Raw genomic sequence first — 10,930 nt, forward strand, 5'->3', positions numbered from 1 at the left:
TCAATTCAATTTTATTTGTATAGCGCCAATTCATAACAGAAGTTATCTCAGGACACTTTTCAAATAGAGCAGGTCTAGACCGAACTCCTTTTAACATTTACAGAGACCCAACAGTACCACCATGAGCAAGCACTTGTACAATGTACTGTGATGTTGTTACCCTTTTATGCTTTGAAGACAAAATAATGGTGAAAGGTTCCGCTTTTTGTTCATGTGAAACATTGTGACATGTTTATTTACTGCACTGTGTGCATGAAAGTAATGTATTTTACAATCCTGCTGACAAACCCCATTTTTACTCAATGTAAATGTAATCTGATTACACCTTTTTGTATGTAACTGTAATGGATTACTCTCCAAGCCTGTTAATGGAACTAGTTTGGGGCTCTGCTTAGCTATGTAGTATATAAGTCATGATGTTCTGTTAATATACAGATCCTTTGGTTCCAACTGCATTTAGTCTTAAGTGCATCTTACTGTAGAAAGTGGTGTTTTATAATTCTCTCTCTGGCTGGCTCCACACTTGGCTCAAAATACTGATGACTTAACAGGACTTATATGAAGTATATTAAACAAGTGTGAGGAGGTGGGAGCTTGCGAGCCACCATAACTCAGGGTGTTTAAGCATCGACTCCTGTTCCTCAGTCTGTCAGAATATACCAGAGAGGAACAACGCTGGCCTTGAAAAGCTCCTGCATCTCATCTGGCCAGACTGCTGTATTAACAAACCTGTGGAGGTTCGAAGAAATCCAAGCACAAAATCTGGAGAAGAGGGAGGACAGAGTGGCCTTTTGTTACTCAATATAATTACAGAGACTGTAGACAGCTTTAGACATCTTGTGTTATAAATTCTCAGAATGGCTCCCTTGAGATTGTCGCCCAAATTCCTGTTATGTTGCATTCAAGTCACAGTGTGTTGATGATCCAGTGCTCACACAGCCTGAAACGGGATCAGGCCATTGTTTATACAAAGGTAATAGAACACAAGGATGAGGTGCTGCAGTACAGCAACAGCAGCAGGTGGTGGTTGCATAGCAGAAGCTCATGTTTCTGTCTGTTTCTGTCTGCTTGACTGGCTGGAAAACACTGGAAGTCTTTAATCTGTAGTTATCTTTCAGAGGAAGACTTCACGGGACAGAATGGAAGAGGTGTCAAGTGGCTTTCTGTCAGCTGACTTTATTATGATGGAAATTTGTGTGCACCTTAAAAAATCTTTGGACCTTGCCATTTAGTTCTTCTTTCTTATCCCCTCCTCTCAAAGTCTTTGGATATCATGACCGACCAGAGCCTGAGCAAGTACATTTCCTATTTAGGAACAAAATATCAGCGGATCTCATAAGAACTCTTTGACTTGAAGACTTTGTGGCAGATTTTGGCGTTATAGTGTTTTAGAAGTGCTACTTCAACACAAGGCAAATGTCTCTTGAACCATTGGTTATAGAATAACAACCTCCCTTTTTCTAAGTGTTTTTCGAGCGTCAATCAATATGGTACAGATAGTTTGATTTTATTTCTTCAGTGCTTCTTAAGCAGCTTGAGAACCAGTATAGAGAGGATCTAAATATGAAACTATTGGTAACATTTCTAAATAATAAAGCCATAGGACCTTTACTAATAATTATATAGAAATACATTTTATTATTATTTTTATTATTATTTCATTTTATTTAGGATTTAACTGATGCAAAGAAATTGTTTCCATGCACACTGTTTTAATCGGGACAATTGCATCTTGAACTTTTATGTCGGTGCACTGAAGCATATGAGTGAATCTTACAATCCCTAACCACCAGGAGAACCATCGGCACTAATTCTGGACTCCCTTTTTTCTCGGTCAGCTGCTGTTCCAGGTGAGGATGGATGAAATCAAAAGTTCTCTGTGCAGACAGTGTCATACGTGGCACCCTCCAGGTGGGTCCTGTGCCCACTGACGCTGACGTCGGCTTTCACCATTCGCAAACACATGAGTAACCATACTCCTGCGCACACCGCTTGCCCATGGTGAGGCTAGGTATGCACTCCTACAACCGAACAATGCTTTTTTTTCCCCCACCGGCATTCCGCAAAGACCCGCCCTACTCCACCTCTGATTGACCAGTGTTCACTGTTTAGGCATTAGATGTGGAAAAAACGTCAGAGCCAATCAGAGTCAGAGTAGGGGAGGATCTTTGTGGAATACAATTGGGGGAATTCCATAACTGTGTCTATAGTAAACAAATAGCTTAACGCTGAGAAAACAGGGATGTCCTCAAAATGGATTAAAGATGTCACAAGTATTTGGGTTGCGGTTAGGGTTCTGCTTTTGATTTTCTCTTTTGATCTAATTCAGGAGCTAGTACTGATTCCTACCCTATGTCCCTTCTAGAAAGGGCATGCTTTGTGGCATTGTGATACTAAGCTTTGATTTCCTATGTAAAGCAGATCTTATGTTGACCTGACTGTACCTACTTTAGGTGAGCCTGCTCTAAACCTGCTGCCAAAGCGCTCAGTAGGCTTCAGATAAAGAGCTGTCAGGTTATAGGAGAGAAAGTAGGTGATGTTTGAAACTCCCTCAAGCACTTTACATCTGTACCTTTTTGCATGTGCTATTTAGAGAAATAAGAGTGACAGGATGTTGTAAAACCAAAACTAACGGTCTGAAAGAGAAGTGCCCTGAGGTGCCCTGAGGTGCAAAGTTGGTGATAATTCCCTATGGGTTCCTCACTACAAGTTACTTTTTACATTACACGTCATTTGACCCATTGTTCATATTAGTGCCTGGGTACATAAACTTCACATTTTTATAACCAAGCTGAAATATTAGGCAAACCGCTGACTGGCGATGTGCCCTGATGTGCTGTGATTGCACAATGTTTTGTTCAACTTGCAGATTGTACAGTATTCCCTCCAGGCTCCAGCCTTGGGTGGGAACAGTACAACAATGTCGGTTGAATTATGCTGCTGCCAGCTTGCGTTGGTGACATAATTTGAAGCCAGCGGCTTTATGACCTATACTGCAGTAAGCCACCAGAGGGCAATCAGGATGTTTTAGCTTCACTATCAGGGAGCTGTTACGTCGTCCATCTTTATATTTGTCGATGAGTAAAACCAGTTGAGCTCAACAAAGGTGACCTGGCCAAAACAGCAGTGTAAAAAGGTTACAGACTATATGTTTACATGTTTAAGTAATTAAAATACCTACACGCAGTTAGAAGTAGATCGAATCAATCATTCATTGTATTTTTAAGAGCTTTAAAATCAGACAGAGAGACCAATTCTCTTAGTTTCAAGTCTTTGAAAGCTGTTAAGGGAGCAGAAAACATAAGAGCTTTCTTTCCCAGCACTTGGAACAGACGTGAAAAGGTTGTTGATACTATCAATACTGCCAGGGATAGATGTTAGATGTGCTATTGACCAGTTGTATCGTTTTGTTTTCCATATCAACTTGGCAAACTCGATCTGCTGAGTAAGACGGTGTGATATGATCAAAAGCTCCAGTACTACTAATGGATCTTATGGCAATATTGTTTATCAACCGCTTTTCAGCTCACTGGTAATGGATTTTCTAATGTTGCCACTTCTTGTCAGTATTGAGAGTGTCAGCACAAAAAGCCCTGCAGGTCTACCACAGAGCTAATTGATGGACCTTCTTAAGGCCTCATTATCATCTCAGTGTCCATGGTAGTTGTAAGCAGCACAGGGCTCATGGACGGATTTCACGTTAGGAATCATTCGAGTGGACAAGGAGTGGCTGTGGTCACCAGAGGCCTCACTGTCGGTCCTCCTCTCATATTGGCCTGCTCCTCACAATAAACTCGATTCATGGCTGCTCTGCAGTGCAGAGGGGTTGTAGAGGACAGGTGAAATTTGAATACGAAACCTCTGCCCCCTCCTACGTGTCTGTCTATCTGCAGGTATACAATGAACAATAAGCATCATTCTTTCTCTCTGGTCTGGTATTTTGAACAGGGTCCAAGCTGAGCTGGTTTTTTTCTGTTCCTCTGGCTCATTAAGACCTCTTTCCCAAAAGAGGTGCCGTGTCATTCTTGAAGTCTGTGAATTTATAATTCAAGTTCTAATTTAATTTGAGATTTGTTTTGTAGCTTTAAAAGTGCAAGGCATCAGGAGCAACCATCCCTGCTTGAAGTAATTATATTATGGCTCACTGTTCCCAAGATTGTATCTTAGGCTAAGATGAAATCATTGGTGGAACGCCCAGTGGACTTAAGCCAGTTGGCCGGCTGATTGGTTTTGACAGTATGCTTCGGTCAGACAGGTATTGTATCTATATTTCTTCACTGTCTGTCCAATCTTTCCTTAACTTTGTCAGTAGTGACGAGTCTTAACTGTCAAAAAGTTTCAAGAACTAAATAACTCAAACGGCTACAGAAATCTGCTCTGTATCTCCATGCTCATTGTGTTTCCAACATACAGTATATTTTCCCCAAAAAGTGACTAAATAACAACGTTTTTTGAAACACTACATTTACGTAACATGGTGGAGCAAAGAGCAAGGAGCAAGAAAGTGCTTGGGTGGATGGCATACGTACAAAGTCACTCCACAAAGTTACCAGAGCACAAAAAGGGCCAGGACTTTTTGGCATTTACATAGCAAAAGAAAACGTGCATGTTAAAACTGTAATAGATTACATTCAAGGCAACTTTCCCTTACAGCTTTGCACTACTAAAGCATCTCAGGGGTTCAGAGTTTGTAGAACAGCAAGCAAATTTGTCACTGCTTAAAGGAAGTTACACTTTGTCACGCAGTGTTTAGATAGAAGCAGAGTAGGCGAGAAGCTTTTGTTGCCGTTAGACCAGAGTGTGAGGCAGTAGCTATTTCATTTAACACCTTCCTTTAGTTATCATTTAAACCAGCATATATTTCTGCCATCCCCGAAAGTCTCCACCCTCTTGCCACCCCATGAATATTTCTCTAGCTCCACCACTGCTCATGTCAACATTTAAATTGATTTAAATCTCTGATAGCCTCACCATGGTGATTAAAGTATAACCCATGGAAGAACAAAGAAGGAACTATAGCATAAACCATCCATAAAAAAGGATGAAAGTTCAAACTGTGCCTGCAGAGTAACCCAGGACCTCACTGCAGGATTGAGAATCCATGGATGGGGGATGGGAAGGTGGTAAATAATCAAACTTTTCAATGTATCTGTGTTTATTTTAGATAAGGCATGCCTCATAAACATGGAGGAGGGTAGGAAATGGCTCAATGTCTCATTGGCTTTATGTAAAAATAAAAATAAACTGTCTGGAAATCTGGTGTGTGGCAAGTCTTGGGAGCTGTTTTCTGTTCTGCACTTTGGCTGCATTTCCTGCAAGAAAATACTTTTAGCATTATGCAAAGGAGAACAAAAATGCATCAATCCCGCTTGTTACCAGTAATTTGCTTCTCCTTTTATAGCTCTTTCTGCCTGGAGCTGCATTAAACTTCTCTCCTTCACTCTTAGTTGCCACACCACTCTCACTTCAGTGCAAATACCTGCTTGAGTACACAACCTGAGCAAGCAAATAATCATACTTTTTTGTAGGATACAAGGCAAGTGTTGGTTTCTGAGAACTGTTCAGTTTCAAAAATAAACACAGACATTTACATCTGCCTCACTCATTTGAATTCATTTGGGATGATATGAGCCTGCTACAGAAACGCTTGTGTGCTGACACTGAGAGAAAAAGAACACAAAATTTGCAGTGGTCTAACTTTTCCTTTCATTCACTGCAAACCACTCACTTGTTGCTCAATCGTCCTGATAGACCTCATGTTTTCATTAGCATGAAAAGCCAGCTTTATAACTGATGGCCAATGAAAAAGCTGTCCATGCAGCGCAGTTCTCTAAGCATAATGGAGGCCTTGTCTGTGCAGACAGCCACTGGTTCCAACCAACACCTCACTACATGAGGTAATTGCCTGGACAGAGAGCACTGTATGCAATATCTTTTCTCACACACTCCTCACTGGGTGCTGAGCAGTAAGAGACTGATAGGAAACAAATTATGCTTCTATGAGAAAGATAAGTTTATTCAGTGATGAGTTTAGACAAGCAAATGTTTATACCAAGCATTAAGAAATAACAAATTATGTCAAGCCTTAATGTCCAGTGTGTAACATTTAGGAGGCTCTATTGGTAGAAATGGAATATAATATTCATAGTTCTCATTAGTGTATAATCACCATCCATGGAGGCTGCCATGTTGTACCGCCATTTTTCTTTTTGCATTTTTTGCGTGTTTTGCAGACACCGTAGTCTCTCCTTCACATTTGGAAGTGGAAGGTGAAGCGAGGGAGTTGCAATCTGTAACTACACTGAAAAAAAGGAATCTAAAGAAAGTTTTAAAAAAAGCCTTGTTTCTGGGAAATGAGTCTTGTTTTTTTTATATTTAAGAATATTTGCCCATGTTATATAGAAACAACCTAATTTCCAACCCCAATTAAGGGAAAGCAGATGGGATCCATCCCCTCCTCATACATTGAGGTGTTTTAGGGTGTTTAGACAAAGCGTTGACTACAGTCAGTTACATAAGGTAACTGCAATTGCTGCCACTGTACTGTGACACATATAAGCCATACAACAGGATGTGTGATTTGGTTATAGATCTTTTTTTGGTATTAATTTGTCACATAGCATTTAGTTTGAAATCTTTGAATAGAGTTTCTCTCAGCATGACTTCCAGCGTCCCTACACTGAACTAGATCCTTCTCGTCCGTCCCCCCTTCAGCAGAGAGGTTGTTGGCACTTGCCTTTTTCAGAGTTGCTGTAAAACCCACGGTCAACAAGGGATGGGATCTCGGGGTAGTGTTCTTGAGCCCTTTTCCAAATACATACTTGTTACAGCTTCTGCCTGTGTTCTCCCTCTCTCCCGTGTTTCCTGTCATTCCCTGTCTGTCTGTGTGTGTGTGTGTGTGGTGGGAGTGACATCGCTCTTTCTGTGATCCGGATTTTCCACAAGCTGCACATGTGAAGCCAATCCACTAATCAACCCTGCAGCATATCAACTCTGTTTCCTCGCCCACCCGTTGCCAGATTATTAGTCACCGTCATTGGTATTACATCTCTTGCTTCCTGGAATTTTTGTTTACACCATGTCAAGAGGATTATTTTTGGAAACTTTTGGATTTACTAACTCTGCTTTCCTGTTTGCCTATCTCCCCACGGCTCCCCTATCCCACCTTTTTTGATCTCATCCACCACAAGCATTACTCCAAACAACTGGTCAGACAATAATAAATTCAAAACATCCAAACTGAGTCTGTGTCCGCAGAGTCCTTCTTTGTTGTTCATAACAATACCTGGAAGTCCTTACATATGCTGCCAGTGGGCACTCTTTCATGGTGTAAAGGTTGTAAGATCAATGGAGAGACATGCTAGAAGCTCGAGGCTTGAGCCACAAATGTGTTGACTTTAATAGCTTTGAATCCTGGTTCAGAAACTTCTGTCTGTCACACATCATGCTGGCCTTGCATGCCTTTAGAGGTGCAGTTCAGCATTTCAAGTAGGGCTAGGCGTTATATCAAATATATTCAGAAATTGGAATATCAATAAATGTGCAATATGGCAGATACTGTCTTATTCGAGGTTCATTGTTCAGTGTTTCCTCTGTTTGCGGCCGCCAAGGATAAAAAAAAAATCCCAAAAGAAAATTGTAGTTGAGTCTGACTCTTAGCTGCTGACATTTCACAGTCTGGACAAGCTCTGTGAGGAGTACAAGATGACACCACAGTAACGTTACATGAACCAGGGCCGGCCCAAGCCTCCATGGGGCCCTAAGCAAAATTTGATTTTGGGGCCCTCTATTACTGCCAATAATAATGATTATTGATCATTCACACACCTACTATAAACGTATTCTACTTATTCTACTCTGTCATTACGAATACACTTGTAAAACTAAATGTGAGAACTTTTTGTTGTAGTTAGATTGTAATCCTCAGTGATTAATGCCATGGAAGCAGACACCAGATTTGCAAATTTACAGAAAAATCCTTTTAATTAAATTTGGCAAAGTCAGCAACTACCCCTACTGGCCGCACAGAGAATCAAAACATAAAACCTCAAAGAGCAGCCCGGCATGTTTTACCCATCTATGGATTTTAATCTGAAATTGTAGCAAATTCAGCTACAAGAGCAGCCTGGGGTTGATTAACACTTAAATTCACAGTGGGATTATAGTACTAAGTGGGATACCGAATGTCATCTAGGCCAATTAAAAGTAACAAAATAAACTAATCGTTTACTGTAAACACAATCTGCTTTATTATTATTTTTTTAAATAAACTGCAACACCAAATGTACAAAAACAGACAGTATTAAATAAAATAAATTTAAAAAATATCAGACAAATACTTAAATAATGATGTAAATCAACAGGCACCTAAAACAAGGTAACACAAATGGTTTACAATTTTTTATTTTTTTTTAACATTTGACTTTTATATGTAAAAAACACAGCATTGAATAAAATACACAAATATCAAACAAATACTTAAATAATAATGTAAATCAACAGAGGCACCCGGAACAAGGTAATAAAAATGGTTTATAAATAAAATATAAAGTTAATAATTACGTCTGAAAACTATGTAAAACTGTGCAAAAGCTTTGGGAAAAATGGAAAGAAAAAATCTAATCTATCTAAACTACAGCAATCCAAACTTTTGTTTTTTATGTTACTCCATATTCTTCCTCAATACTCCATCCACTGCTTAGAACCTGTGTTTCCTGGCTTTTCTGGAGGCAAAGTCATTTCTGACATCACTGTAAGAAATCTGATGGCCAACTTTGTTGTTTATACTCATCACTGCCAGTCCACTCAGTCTTTCTTGTGCCATGGATGATCTCAAGTAGTTCTTGATTAACTTGAGTTTGGAAAACAGTAACAGGGAGAGTGCAGGCTACCCGTAGAGCTACCCAAAGATTTGGGTACAACTCAAAGATCTCATTTTGAGAGAGGTAAGTGAGCATCTCAAATGGGGTGATCTGTGCTTTGGGGAGTTCTGGAAGGCTCTCCATCTCTGTAGCCAGTGCACACCCATCAATATCAGCCTGTTCCCCTAAGGTGAGTTTGTCTCCAAGAAGTTTACACTGATCCCTCCTTGTCTGTGCATCAGGCTGGCCAAAGTTGAGAAGCACTCCAAAATGGCTTCTGAGCTCCCCTAGGGACTGAAAGCGGTCCTCTAAAGACCGGATGCTACAGTCTACTACAGCATTAAAAAAGGACACTTCCAGCCTCTTCATTGCATCAGTTTGTGGCTCATCAGGCATCTCATAGGCAAAGTGCCTTTTTGTGGTTCGCAACCTCTTCTGCTTCAGCACTGCTTCAGTGTTCATTTGTTCACACGTCTTTTGCTGAGACCTGTGCATCTTTAAAACCAGTTGCCCTGTAACTGATTAAATTTAGTTTGTTTTTCTGAATGAGGCTCACTGCAACATCAATCTGCATGTTGGCCGACTGAAGTAGTTTGCTTGTGGTGTTAATCTGGGAGAGAATGTCATACCAAACCACGCAGCAAATTTGAAATCTGAATGATCCGATTTCTTCAGCAAGGGAGTGGGTCTCAACTTTCATTATAGAGTCAGTAATTTGTTCCCTGACTTCAAGCAAAGCTTTTCTCACCTTGTCTGCTTGGTAGAGTAATGGTTCGATACTTTTAATCCGGCTCTCCCATCGTGTTTCACTCCAGGACTTGAGTGTGATGTTCACATGCTTCTTCAAGATGGCCCACCTTTGAGGGGAACCTGAGAAGAGTTTCTAGATTTTTTTCCACATTTCCAAAAAAGCAAGTGGCATCCACGGACACTTTAGCAGCATCTGAAATCACTAGATTTAAGGTATGGGCTCCACAAGGCACATAAAAAGCACGTGGATTTTTTTTTTTTAAAGCCTAGCCTGCACACCTTTATTTGCACCTTTCATGTTTGCACCGTTGTCATATGATTGTCCCCTACAGTCCTCAAAGGGGATGTTCAATTCTTCAAGCCTCGACCTGTAGATTCAGGAGCTACAAGAAAGCCCAAGAAGTGTTCCTTTATCTCTGGTGTTTTGCCAAGACTTAGAGTGCGGACAACAACAGACATCTGTTCTTGATGACTTGCATCTGGGGTGCAATCCAATATTATCGCATAATATTTAGAATCCTTGATTTCTGACACCATTGTGTCCAGTATTTTACAGAGGTTATCAACTCATTTTGAATTGTTTTCCCCAAATATGTGATATGCTCAGCTCCACTGTCAATTCGTCTCACGTGATCTTTCAACACTGGATCAAATTTAGCCATGAGTTCCACTTCTTTTAGAAAGTTCCCATTGTTGGCCTGATGTAATGTGTCAACAGATCCCCTGACTGCCAGGTTCCTTTCTGCTATTGACTGGATAATGCTGATTAAACGTGAGGACATCTCTCCAGCCATCCTTTTCTGCCTCTAAGAGGCCCATTTCTGTTTCATCGATAGTTTTCCCCTTTGAAAGACGCAAGGCAAATTCCTTCCATTTAACCATGTTGCTACAGTGATCTCCACTGTTTTCATGCTGTTTCAACAGTGCACCTATGTTGACCCAATCCTGCTGTCCCTCAGCTGACAGTTTTATGGACTTTTTGGAGAATCATTTGCAGCAAAAGCAACAGACCGGACATCTGACAGGAAAGAGGGACACTCAGCTGGGTCCACTGGCGGAGCTGCTGATCCCTGATCCCCTGCTCCAAAACTGGATCGCTGAAGAAGATACCATCAATCTTGATGACGCAAAGATGAAAGGACCTAGTAGGGAATGAAAATAATATTTTGGGACCAAAAATTATTCATCCCCAGAAATATTCCTGCAGTACACTGAGGCAATTATAAAGGCGGTTTTGTTGTTAAGCCTCCCAGGTACAGCTGAGGTTGGCAAGAAGACACAGAAGGGACCAGCTGGGCAGCAGTTGGATGGAGCAGAGG

Source organism: Morone saxatilis, unplaced genomic scaffold, assembly GCF_004916995.1.
Source record: "Morone saxatilis isolate NCDOM2014 unplaced genomic scaffold, NCSU_SB_2.0 Contig16, whole genome shotgun sequence".
In the NCBI taxonomy this organism is placed as follows: domain Eukaryota; kingdom Metazoa; phylum Chordata; class Actinopteri; family Moronidae; genus Morone; species Morone saxatilis.